Source organism: Equus quagga, chromosome 11 (assembly GCF_021613505.1).
Source record: "Equus quagga isolate Etosha38 chromosome 11, UCLA_HA_Equagga_1.0, whole genome shotgun sequence".
Taxonomy (NCBI): Eukaryota; Metazoa; Chordata; class Mammalia; order Perissodactyla; family Equidae; genus Equus; species Equus quagga.
In genome coordinates, this window is record NC_060277.1 from 4,673,993 (window position 1) to 4,687,870 (window position 13,878).

A 13,878-nucleotide genomic window follows, 5' to 3' on the forward strand; every position below is an offset into this window, starting at 1 on the left:
TGGAAAGTCAGAGCTGAGTCTGAGGTTGGTTAGGGAAAGAGGAATTATCCTGTAAAGAAGAGGTGTTTAGTCCCTGTGATGTATGGCTGGGGGCCAACATACTTTTAAGTAGAGAAATCGCCAATATTCAAAATAGTGTAATTGCTGTGTAAACTGCTTTAGTCTCATCAAACTTTCAGTAAAGTCAGCTACACGGAAAGATGCTTTTTGTGAGCAGATTTGCTTTTTTTGAGGGAATTAAGGCAAAGGGCTGAGTTAATTCCATGTTCAAATTGATGCAGAGCAGAAAGGATGGAATTGATACAGGAGAAAGACTCAGAAGCTGGTCAAATCTGGAACCGAGGCCAGAAGAGACTATGAAAATATAAGTCCCCCAGGAATGTGCAGAAATCTTAGGAACAACACGGCTTGCACTGGCATGTAAGATATAGATGTATTTATTTATTTGTGCATCCATTTTCAGTATCTCCTCACTAACAGAAAAAAATAATTGGAGGAGAGAGGAAAAGAGAGAGCAAGACCGACTTCCTTCTTAGAAACTACAAGCATTCATGATACCAAAACATCTAATTGGTGAGAAAAAAATGCAAGTTAATGTTTAATATGGAGTAGTCAAAATAACTGGCTGATTGGGTAAGCTTTTCACTTTCCAACCACTTGCTATGGCACAATATAGACACAGCTGTAAACAAACATTTACGAGCAGAACTGAGTTACCTTATTGCAAATTTGGAGAAATTCATAAACATGCTCTCAGTTTTATCAGCAAGAATCCATGTGAATGACTTGTCCCGTTTGCTCAGGGATTCTGGAGTTTTTAAGTGGGCCGGAGTTTTGAAGTGTTGAAAGATATTATAAAGCACTTACAAGCATTCAGCTAGTCAGACTGCTCAATTAGCTGAACATTTATAACCTCGAAATTTTGACAGGGCGTGATTCATGTAGGAACGAGGCCTCGGACAACAGGTGGCTTTGTTGTAGGTATGCTTGAGAGAAAGCACGCAGAGAAAGGCGATGTGAAGGAAATAAAAACTGAACACGGAGAGAAAGCAAAAGTGAATTTAGGAGCACGGATTGTTCTCTTAAAAGAACGAAGTTATTGAAAAATTTAATTGATAAATTTTTAATGATAGCATGTTTTTCAAAATTTTTACTTAAGAATATTCCAGACATTCATTTATGGGACATACCACACACACAAAAAAACAGCCCATAACTAATATCTAATTATTATCTAGGCAACCCATACTAACTCCTATTACAAATCTAAATTGAGTCATATTTACAAAAATAAAAGCAACAGGATTTGAGAAGTAAGAATTGAAATAACTAAAAAACTAAATCTACAGCATTTTAGCTTTTTTTCCCTGTAGCTATAGGCTGCTTATATTCTGGGGAGTATTTTAACTCGCAAGTCATGTTTTAGAATAATACTTTTACCACTAAATATATCAAATTTTAATTGAGGATTTTTTATCAGTTTTCTAAAGGAGAAACAAAAAGTGATTCATCCATCTAAATAAAAATATGCACTTTCAGGTATGTGCAGATTTTTAAAACTTAAGTTAAAGGTACATGGAAATCCACTTGGGAGAAAAAACATCAGATTCTAAAATCTGGTTTATATGAATCCATAGAACAAATGCAAAATTTCCTTCATTTGGAGACTATTATGTACATATTATACTGGTGCAACGCTTTTTCTTCTTTTTTTTTAACTTCCTAGGAGCACAAAGCTACTCATATTACCAGAAAAAAAAACAATTCATGGAACAAGCAGCAAGTAAACAATTTCTCCCAGAGGATCCAGAAAAGAAAAAAACCCACCTCAAATGAAGCAAAAAACGAAAAAAAAAAAAAACCCTTATTATATTATGGCTACTTCTCTCCGAGGAGGAGTTGCAAGCACTCCTAAGGATCATGTCCAACAGCCTCACGCCATCCTGCGAGGTATAAAGAACGGGTACTGGTGCCCTCGCTCCTTGAAATGTTTATATGGGGAGAGTGGCTCTCCCAGGCGGGCTGGAGCACTGCCAGGCAGTAACTTTCCTCTCCTCCTCGAGGAAGTGAATCAGGGCCGCCCTGGCCCGGATCAGTTCGCAGGTGTCCAGCACCCAGTAGGAGACTTGGTCCCTGACCCCCCCAGCGCCCACTCCCTCTGGGCTCCTCGGGGAGGTGTGCCATCAGCGAGGTGAGCTCGCCGCACGACTGAGTCCGGACCGCTTGGAAGAGCGTGCACCTGTGTGGTTCAGGGTCACAGGTGCGTGATTCGGTTCTCCACGGTTCCCGCTCCCATCTTGTAGACCGGCAGCCAGCGTTCCCCCGGAGCAGTCCCAGGGCTACCACCTGCCTCTACCCAGTCAGCAATGGGCGAAAGCAGAACATAGTCCTTTAAGCTCAGCACTCGTTACCTCCTCGTAATGCTGCTTAACATTAAAGGCATAGTAAAGTCATATTGCTGCTTATCAACTTTTCTAAAATAAACATGAAAAAGATTAAGTGAAAAACCAGTAAGGAAGCTTAGACGTTACTCCTCCTTTACTTGCTTAGTCATTTCCCCCCTTAACATTATTAAGCAAGAAGCAATTTTGATAGACTAGAATACTAATCCTTGACTACTTGTTCGTACAAACTCCCAGCGTCCCCTCGACCATTCTTGTGCTTGCTTGGGCCTCAGTACAACCCTGTAGAGTAGATTGTTACTGTGATTATTCCTCATTTTGTGGGTGAACCTGGAGTTCAAAGAAAATAATTTATCAAAAATCAAACTGCTGGGACAAACCACAGTCAATATTTAAATATGGAACTTCCGACTCTAAATTATATTTCATTTTCTTTGCCCCTATAACTCTAACAAATCTAAATAAATAGTTTTCTGAAAAATAATTTATTACAAAACCTGTTATCAACCCAATAGGAACACATACTAAAAGTATAATTTTTGAGTAATTTTCAAAGAGACTTTATAAAAATGTGTCTGTGCTCAGTTCATTGCTTACATGTGCAAAATACTTTTCTCACTGTTCATAAAATCAAAAAAAGATCATACTTCAACATCTTAGGCATTCACTATTAACTCCTTAAAAAACCTTTCCTTTGTGAATTCTTTTTCTTTCACAGTTTGAAGAATGAGAAAATCTATTAGGAAACTTAGCTGTTACAAGTAAAACCGAAAGAAAAGAAGAAAAGAAATCAGGAGCAAGAGAGAGAAATTTAGCAATGATATTTTTTGATTTTTTTTTATCATGGTGATTTAGTCAGGAAAAGAATGAAATACGGTGCTCTGTGGGTGAAAATATCATTTATATGTACAAGAATGAGTTAAATTGGCATTGGCTATAAATGTTGTCCATGAATGAGCTTTTAGATCAAAAACAAAAACAAATGCAACACACATTACTGATAGAAAATATAATTAAAATGCAGAACAATTAATTAGCAAGCATGGAATAGTCCACAAATTACTTACAAGGATAAGTTAAGCCCTGTCAAGGCTCCTGCGGTCTGCTTCTATGTGAGATGTTCATTGTACACGTTGTAAAGATTGTTTTTTCCTTCTGCTAAAAGCTCCATGACTTTCTTGGCAAGACCGAATGTAAGTTGTTCTTACCGAATATCAGAACTGTCATAATTATGATTTTTAGGGTCATCCAAATTAATTACAACTTCAGGCAGTGACATGGACTAAAATAGCAAGAGCTGCCAGTGATCTAAAACTACTCACAGCGTGTCTCAGCGAGTACTTGGCCAGGAGCACATGTCGCTTAAAAAAAGCACATAACCCTTTAGACCCAACGGTCAATTAGCCCTTGGTGGAAATGTCAGCCATAAGTATGAAAAGACCTTTCAATTAGTTACATACTATTTTCCTCTAATTAGTGAGAACTGATTTTAATTTTTCCCCCTTCTTTTCTTAAATGGGACCACATGGGATCAAGTTTAGAGGGCAACTGCTTCATTAAAGAAAGAGAGAGACAAAATGAGAGCAAGATGGAGAGCTAGAGCAAGTGAGAGAGAGAGAGAGGTAGTTTTTCTTGTCAATCAACCCCATGATTCTTCTAGAGATAGGCTAAGTAAATGCCTATCAAAAATGAGAATCTTTAGAGATTTGTGGGGAACTTCGCTGGGGCTGTGCTGCTGAAGTAAAACATTAAGACATTTTCCAAAGTTTCTGGCAAACAAAGTATAAAAATAATCAGAGTCTGTGAGGCCAGTCCAGTGGCATAGTGGTTAGGTTCATACTTTCCACCTTGGCAGCCTGGGGTTCGAGGGTTCAGATCCTGGGCAGGGACCTAGACACTGCTCATCAGCCATGCTGTGGTGGTGTCCCACATACACAATAGAGGAAGATTGGCACAGATGTTAGCTCAGGGCCAATCTTCCTCACCAAAAACAAAACAAAACAAAAACAGTCAATCTTCACCTGACTGTTGTGCTGCTTGCCAAACATATGTAGGACTTTATAAATATAGTGATTTAAATAGACTATAGTTAAAAGAATATCTTAAAATCACTTTTGTGAAGAAGTTTTGAAAGGACTTTTGAAATATTTGAATAGAATCGACTTTGAAATAATTCTAAGTTCTAGCCAATCTCTAATATCTGTCTAAAGTTCAAGTATCATTGGGTTATGGGTTGGAAAACTTTTGCAAAAGTACATGCATTTCATTCTCTATTCCATGGAATGGACAACAACAATATGATAAAATTCCATTTTGCTGAAATTTTAAATTTATTTCTACATTTGAGAATATCAACCTTTGGAGGAAAGAATGTTCTGAGTCTTTACCTCTTTAACCTAACTTTTAAAAGTGCTTTTAGGTCATCAAATTATAAGGAGAGAGTTAGATTCATTTACTCATTTAAAAGTAGAATTAAAAAGCATATTACCTTTCAGCTTGATTTATTTGTCTTTATTCATTTAAAAATGTTAACTTGGAATTTGCACATGGGAATTTCCAAATGAGGTAGCAGGCATATGATATTTCACTAGCAGTTTTTACACTATGCTAATAGTAAGTAAAAAAGATTGACATAAAAAAACATTAAGCATTCACAGTTGTGTTTCCATCTGTCCTGACATTATTTAAGACAAACTACCTAAACTTTTTTAAAATCCAAAATTCGTGGTACAAGAGCTCAACAGTGCCCTCAGTCTTCCATATGCAGCTTTAATTCAAACAAAAAGCAATTTCACAAGCCAGAGATAGGTAACTATCCCAAGAAATCCCTGTGTCATCGTACGAAGAAAGGTCAAGACCGAAAAACAGAAAACCAAAACCAAAACCTCCAGGTAAAGTCAGAACTTAGAAGGAACAGCTTCTGCTCACTAGTAGGATTCCTTCCTGTTCTAATAGGATCGAACAAAGAATTCAGTTTATTCAGTTGTCTGGGCAGGAAGCACGCTCTCAAGAACCTATGAGTGTGTGCAGATTTTGTAGAGAATGTGATGACTTTCTCTTCCTCACTTCTCATGTTTAGATGGAGAGCGTGAAAGCACTGCGGAAGAGCTCAATCCAGAAGTGGGGCAGGGAGGGGCTGGGCTCCCAGAACTTATATCCCAAGGGAGTCCCAATGTTTTTCAATACAACAGGCTCCAATGCCATCCCCCAGCTGGTGTAACCTCAGGAGGGGACACAGTTGCCTGCTGACTTTGTGAAGACCAGGCCTGTTGGCCCAGACATCCTCTTCTCTCAAGCTCCTGGAAGAGTTACCTGCCTCCTCTCCTCTTTCTGCCATGAACCAGTTTTAATTGGGAGATGTTTTCCCCCAGTCCTGAAGCTGTCAACTAACTAATTCTTGACTCCCCATCCCTACCACAGAAGTGACACCAAGGTATCAGAGTGTCATTCAGCACTAAAGATTTGGGTAACTCACGTTTTGTGAAGGGCTGTAAGAATTGCTTTCTTTTAACTAGTCTCCAAGATTTACTCCAGATTCCTTCAATTTAAGTGCATGCTATATGCCAGAAAGACTTTTCTAAAAGGAAACGTTTCCTATTTTTTCAATTTCCTTTCCTATTTTAAATCTTCTGTGGCTCCTCATTACCTGTATTTATAAGACTGCTTCCAAACACAGCAGACGCTCCAAAAACATCATAAAATACCTATCACCTTTGGCATACTAGACAATATTTCAACAGCACCTCCTGAGGAAGGCCCACGGGCAGGGGGAGCTTTCTCTCAAATCACTCCCACCCATTTTGCAGGTAGAGGCGGAGCTAAAACATTGCCAACCAGTATAAAAGGCTGATTCTGGGTGAAGAGCAAAAAAGGTAAAAGAAGGGAAGAACTACGGAAATGAGGAAGAAAGGAGGAGGCAAGATTTCTCGCCAATTCTGAGGAGATGGCCCAGTAGGTGCCCAATGCCAGTGAGGGTAACTGGGGGTGGGGGGGAGGGATAAAGCAGAATGGCCACTTCACAGAGCCGGCTTTCTGGGCATGTCATCTGGGCAGTTGCACGTGGCCCCCCAATCAGATGGGCCACACCCTTGGTTTAATGTTCAGCTGTCACCATCTTGAAATTCTGAATAATTTTATTTTTGAACTTGTGTTTTACAACTGAAATCTAATGAGACAGTTGAGCAGTTGAGAGAGGAGATACGCTCAATATGTGTCCACTGCCCCTTGCCTCCCCAGGAGCACAGAATTCCAGTGGACTCACTGAGTTCATCGAAACTCCGAGTACAAGCTGAGCGTGTTGTGTCTACTGCTGTCAGCCCCAAGAGGCCAGGCTCTTCCCGAGAACCAGAAGATGGTTCCAACGCAGAAGACACACAATGATGTTCTAAAAAACACAGTGACCCAGAGAATCTCTCATATCCTTTCTTTTTTTTTTTTCTTACTTCCCTGAATTAGCCAACCACCTACTCTAAAAATGATGACATAGAGGGAAAGGGAAAAATAGGTCAACCCATTGATTCTTTTCCTGTCAGTCTTTCTCGTCCATCAGGAAGCCAAAGGTAGAGACTGTTGGTAAGAATGTGTGTACCATAAATGAAATAAAAAGAATTGTGTTTTGTGCATGGCTTCTGCTTTTCTTTGTTGTTCGTGCCATGGAGTGGATTCTGACTCCTAGCCACCCTGTGGACAGCATGTCCTTCCCTTGCTAGATCAGACAATATTCCACTGCTATTCACAGGGTTTTCATAGCCAGCTTTTTTGGGAAGTGGATGGCCAGGTCCTTCCTCCTAGTCTGTTCTGCCCTGCAGAAACCTGTCCACCTTGGGTCATCCTGCTGGTATTTGAAACACTGGTGTTACCACTTTCAGCTTTCAGCATCACAGCAACACACAGCCAGCACAGTACGACAATTGATAGACGGGTGGTGTGGTTCCCCGGCCAGGACACAAACTCGGACCACAGCGGTGAGAGTGCCAGACTTAACCACTAGCCCACCAACAGCTACATGTACGAGCTGTGAAATATGAATTGTGTGATTTTGGTGATTTCACATACAACTTAAATGCTCTTATATTTGCGTTTAAAACTGGCACTACACCAGATGAAGCTGAACGGCAAAATTCATGTTAATTAGACATTTTAATTTTTCTTTACTTAGAATGCTAAAAGCAAATTAAAAAACCACCATGTCAAGTTGAGAAAGAGACCACAGAAGAAAGGACAAAGCTTTATATTGTAGAACCTTTAACAACACTTCTTCTTGCCTTTTAAACAATGGGCCCCACATTTTCATTTTGCACTGGGCCCCACAAATTATGTACTTGGCTCTGCTACTTCATTAACTCCAATTCTCATTTTGGGTTCCATAGTTAGATTGAGTTTTTGACTCAAACTCCAAGTAAAAGACTACTTGCTGGATTCTTCTCTACTTTGTGTCTTGACAAATTAGTTCTAGGGCTGGTTGAGATACGGACCAAATGCTCCCTTTCTGCCATGTTTGGACAGTAGTCAGAACTGTGGCGGGGGGGAGCCGAAAGAGTGGTTCAACCCTAAGAAAAATTCTCCTATTTTATCATCTTTTCAACAATTTTTAAAAGTAATACATTTACATGGCAGTTGTTAGGACCATGGGGAGAAGTTGCTTGAGGACCCCCTGTGAAACACTCAATTGAAATATCGCTGTTCAGAATGTGAGATATATGGGTGATGGGCTGGATGCCAGCTCTGCACAGGCAGAGTGCACAGATGCCAGGATCCAACACTGTGGCCAGCATGGAGTAAATTCACTGAGGAACATACGAGACAGAAATCTGAGGCTTCTCTTGGTCCCACAATTTGCTGCAGACATAACTGAAAACACTGCCCCCCACACTTAGCTATCTTCCAATTTTTTTTTTTTTTTGCTGATAGCAAAAATAAAGGAAAAGCAGATGAAACAACAGAGTTATGCAGATATAATAATAAGAGGAAAAGAATTATCCTCTCCTTTTAAATTTGGGACCTTTGCCTTGCTAAGAACCAGGAATGATTGGCAAGCTGGGAGCTTGGGCAGAATTGCCCTGCCTGATTGCAGAGAGGGGAAAAAGGGAGAGAACAGGAGAGGAATGGGGAGGGGAGGAGGCTGCGGGGGGGAGGGAGGGGAGACTGAGCTGCTGCAGAAGGGAAGGGGAAAAGGGGAGAGGAGACTTCCCAGGCAGCTCAGTAGACGGAGATGTTGGAGAAATGTCTGAGGGAATATTTTCAAACAGTGGTTGCTGGTTTTCGGATAAAATTCTCTCCTCACCTCATCTTAAAATGAAATCTGCAGCCTCTTGTTAATGTTTTGATGAAATTGGATTTGCATATGTCAGGAAAGCTGAGGCTAGGGTGAAGACTGAAATGGGGTGGAAGGAAGCTCCAAGAAGAGAATTAGGGAGTAGCTGGCAGGTGTTGGAGTTATACAGATTCTAAAAGATTGTCTTTAGCATTTAAGAGGAGAGGAAAATTAGCCCATTTCCCATTTAATAGTCTCTGTCATCCCGAAAACTTTTGGCTCTTCAAGTTGACTTCTTTCTGGGCACAGAACCAACTTCCCTCATTCCTGGGTCCCTCTCCAGTGGAATGAACTGACGCCAGTGTCTCCAATTTTACCATCTAGCATTTTGTCCAGCAAGTGGACTCATTGGAAAGATGATAAAAGAGGAATGTCAGTAGAGATACGTGGCAAAGGCAGAGAACGTTTTCATTATAAAGGGAAAGCCTGTTTCCTCCAGCTAAGTATAGAACTTGGGGCTCTCACACCTGCCCCTGCCCCTGCCAGCCTGGGAGAGTGAGGTGACTCTAATTAAACTCTACGTGTCAACAACGTGTCTCAGCCATTCTGTCAATAAATTGGCAATTTTTTCTTAAAAAATTTATGCTAATGATACATCATTAATGTAAAATATTTGTGGCTCCTTATAAATTGCTAGGGTTAAGCTGAAATTTCCATCATTTTTAATAAGTGGGGGGAAAAAAGTCTTTCTTGGGCTGCCTCTGTATTTTGAAACTTGGCACAGAGTGTCTCAGTTTCAAGAAACTTATTTTCTGGACTGAACAGCCACTAGTGGTCACTTGCCTCATGGAGATGGATCGCTTTAATTCGAAATGGAAATCAGAGGCAATCACTCATCACGCCTCCCTTCTGTTGATTCATGGTTCAGTGGCCTTCAAGCCCTGGGGCCTCACCTGTCCCTGTGGCCTCAAGAAACCATTTGTGGTTCTGATCATGTGTGATTCTCCTCGCCTCCAGCTTCTCCTTTCTGGTCAATCCATTGCACACAGACGAAGGCAGTTTTCCATAACACAAATTATGCTGTGTTACTCCCTGCCTGGAAACCTTCCCAGACCCCCCACTGATTTCAGGAGAATCCAACCCCCTTAGCAGAGCAGTCAAGGCCCTTCACAATCCGAACTCAATCTTCCTATCTGGTACCTTCTCTCTCTGCCCCTCTCCTCCACTGTCCATCTCTGCCCCTTCTTTAAACATATTTTTATAGACTCCAGGAGTTCTCATGAGCAGTTGCTCGTGAGATCAGCGACCCTCGTTCACTTGTGCATTTGGCATTGGACAGTAAACCTTACTTCTTTAGTCTCATACTGATGTGAGGAGAAGAGGTTGGTTGAAGGATACCCGTTCAGCCAAATTTTGTCTATTCAGTTCTCATTTGGGGCATTTGATAAAAATGCAGATTTTTCAGTACCACCTTAGACCTAAATCAGAGTCTTTGGAAATGGGATGGGAGAATCTGAAGGTTAAGTGAGTTCTTCACGTCTATCTGGTATACCCTAGAGTTTGAGTAGTCCATGTATTTGACATTAAAAGCAACAGCATTTGCCTTATTACTAACACCGTCTCTTTTATCTCAATCATCTCTCTGCCACTCAAACATTAATATCCTGCACAGGGCACACGCTGCCCAGAATAGACATAGTTCTCCAGGTGGAGGCTAATAAAGATACAGGAAACCAATTTCTCTTTACTTTTGGACAAGAAGGAAGAAGAACCATATGATCTCAATTCTGACACAAGGGACCTGTCTTTGGATGGGACCAACACTGTTGTTGGAGGAAAAGAGATGTGGAAAGAACTGGCAGAATCCACCATCCCAATATGCAGCACTATCTCTGGTCTTTTTCTTATATGAACTAATTCTTTTTTTTTTTTTTACTGTTTAAGCTTGAATAGTTTTACTTACAGCAAAATACATCTTAACTGATATCTGTGCAATACAATTTTTACATATCTCGCTTGATCCTCAGCAATGTTGCTCAGGATAAATATTCCTTGCTAATAAAAATAGAGAAGAAAAAACTTAAAAGTGAAGAAAATATCACAAAGTTTTTACCAAAGTCCGAGCACAAGGCTTTGAGGTTTAGAAAAATACAGTATGGAAGCAAGTAACCAGTCAGTGAGCATCTTCTATAGGCTGATTACTCTGTTAAGCATTTCACGGGTTATATAATTCCAATTTTTTTTTTGAGGAAGATTAGCTAACATCTGCTGCCAATCCTCCTCTTTTTGCTGAGGAAGACTGGCACTGAGCTAACATCTGTGCCCGTCTTCCTCTACTTTATATGTGTGATGCCTACCACAGCATGGCTTGCCAAGTGGTGCCATGTCCGCACCCGGGATCTAAACCAGCGAACCCTGTGCCACCAAAGCGGAATGTGCACACTTAACTGCTGCACCACCGGGCCAGCCCCTATAATTCTAATTTTTATAACAGCTCCACGGGTTTATTATTATCCTTATTTTAGAGATGAGTAAACTGAAGCTCAGAGAGTTTAAGGAATTCACCCTGGGTCACAACATGCTCCAAACATGGATTTAAACTCGAATTTTTGGTGAGCATATTCTGTGCTCTTTCCACTTCACCACAAACTACTGCTTGTGAGAAAGTGTTTTCTCTGAGTGAAGTCTCATAGAGGAATAATTGCCAGGGCTTGGCAACGTGAGAATTTAAATAAGAGAACATTAGAAGAAGATGTGTGGGCCTTTGTGACTGGAATGAGAGTGTGGTAATGGGGAAAGCTACGAGACACTGAGAATAAAGTTCTTATAAAGGTAACTAAATGGAAATTTCAAAGACAGAACTCAAGCGAATATTTGGGAGTTCCTAACATATTGCACAGGGATCACAAACTAATCTTTGGGGAAGCCCAGTGAAGGATGTGAGAATAGGAAGAAATAGTAAAACAGGAAATAAGAGGTAAGAGAAATATTAGTTCAACTATAAGCAAAATCATATGCTAGTTGCCTGGAAGAAGAATTTAGGAAGAATATGAAGAAAGCTTGTCAAAATGAAAAATGGACTAATTCATCATTATACTTTAGACTCTCATATTCAAGATGCAGAGTGGTAAAACAGGTTTATCTGCCTGTTTCTTTGAGTAAAGAAGTGCCTGGAAAAATACCCAAAATCTGAGAAGTTAGCAGAAATTAGACCTTCAATTATCTTGCGTTTCCAACACAGTAAGTTTCCTGTTGTTTGGAGGGGAAGAGAATGCGGAAGGGAAGTTATTGGGTGCCTGTGTGGGGGCAGACTCCACTGAGAACTTCACATCCAATTCTTGATCCACCCTGTTGTGGAGATCTCAGAATAAAGCCTCACCATAAAAGCTGCAGAGAAGTGGTGGACATTTAATCCTCACAATGATCGTGTGCTATTATTGTGTTAGTTTCCGTTTTACAATCGACGAAGGGCAGCTCAGAAGGATTATGCCACTTGAGGGGGTGAAATCAGAATTGGAACATAGGTTTGCATGACTCCTAAGCTCTGTATTTGTTCACTTCTTGCAGATCTTTCACCCAAACTTTATTTCAAATAGTCCTTCCATGAGAAAAAAAGATGTAAACTGAAAGATTCAGAGGCAGTAAATAATGCCAGATATTTATACACAAGTGCAAATCCTTTTAGCTCAGTCACTGTGTTTTGTGCAGCACTGTCTAATTGGTGTTCACACGTACAACAGCATAGGTACCTCACAGGCATTTGTAGGGTAACTGAGGTTAAATTTACCCTTCTACCTTAAACAACTAGAAAATTAGACTAAATCTCTAAAACTGTGGTGTTCGGGCATGAGAGACCAGGCAGCGTGGTCAATGATTCCCGAGAGAAGGGAAACAAATGAAGTGAGCTCCAGTCATCCACCAGGAGAGAGGTGCCAGGCCACAGTGTGTGGAGGCTGAGCCCAAACAGAGCTCGTGGTCCTGTTGAGTCGGGGAGACACAGATGGGAGCTTAAGGAAGTTAAGGTGGCTAGAATTTGAGTGGCAGAATCAGAGAAAATGGATCTGGACAGAAAGAGAACTCGAGAGATCTATGGAGAGGCTCCCTTAAATCTCTGGCTGAATACTATGGATACATGAGAAGAAAGTAGCTGAATCCAGAGAAAGAACCACAGGAAAGAAATATCTGGAAGAACCTCCCCAAAGATCATAAAAAACTGGGAATAGATTGTGTTCTCAGCAAGAATGCAAGGACCTAGTACATGGGGCACAGACTCCTTAGAAGCAATTGTATCAGCGGCGAAGATAAATTGGCCATAGACTAAAGACTGCTCTGGATCCATCCTAACAAAGCTTGAGAGCAAATCTTAAAACTGATTCCAAAAAAATTATCTGTATGCTAGAACAAAGACTCAACTTAAATATCAAATTGAATGCAAGAAAAATCTAGCACCCAATCAAAATTTGGCATTCAATCAAAATTTACCAGGCGGGCAAAGAAGCAGGCTAATACAATGCATAGTGAGGAGAAAAGGCAATCAATAGAAATAGACCTGGAAATGACAAAGATGATAGAATTAGTACATAAGGACATTAAAACAGCTGTTCTAAAGTTAAAGGAGCAGAGTATCAACGAATGAGGGACAGCGTCAAGTGGGGTAACATACTTGTAATTGGAGGCCCGCTACAATAATGCAGAACCAAATACATTTTGTGAATCACTAATTGTGTTCAGGATAGTTTCAATGTAAAGAGCAATTCCTATGCAAATATTGATCACTTAGCATACGTCAAATACTACAATAATTCATGTAATAAATGGGGAGTATGTATCTACTGCCCTTGCTCTAAGGATTTCACATCCTCCTCAGGGGCAGAAGGCAAGAAGAAGGTTTGCTATTTGTGTGGTACAAGGCAGAATATACAAATATATGAAGCACCACAAAGAAATATAAAATTTAAGAGCCAGGCTCAGAGAAACGCCTTGTGGAGGAGGGGCCACTTCAGCTGGTATTTGAGAATGAGGAGAAATCTGAGTTAGAATTATGGGGCACAGAAAATGTGTTCTAGATGTAGGGAACGATTGAGAATAAAGGCAAGAATGGCAGAGAATGAGGAGTGCGTTTTAAGAGTAGGGAGTTCTGTAGCGCTGTTCATTAATTTGGGTCGGAGGCTCATCAGTTCAGAATGTCAGCAAGGGAGCAGATGTAGGCGCGATCCTCTTACT

The 13,878-nt window shown here is 40.6% G+C and overlaps 1 long non-coding RNA gene across 1 annotated transcript; it reads left to right on the forward strand.

The window, feature by feature from the left end:
* The first annotated feature begins 1,047 nt into the window (after positions 1–1,047).
* LOC124247437 (uncharacterized) lies at positions 1,048–6,873 on the forward strand. The gene is made up of 3 exons (XR_006890726.1): positions 1,048–2,260; positions 6,209–6,353; positions 6,639–6,873. It is a non-coding gene; the product is annotated as an uncharacterized LOC124247437 (long non-coding RNA).
* The last annotated feature ends 7,005 nt before the right edge of the window (positions 6,874–13,878 follow it).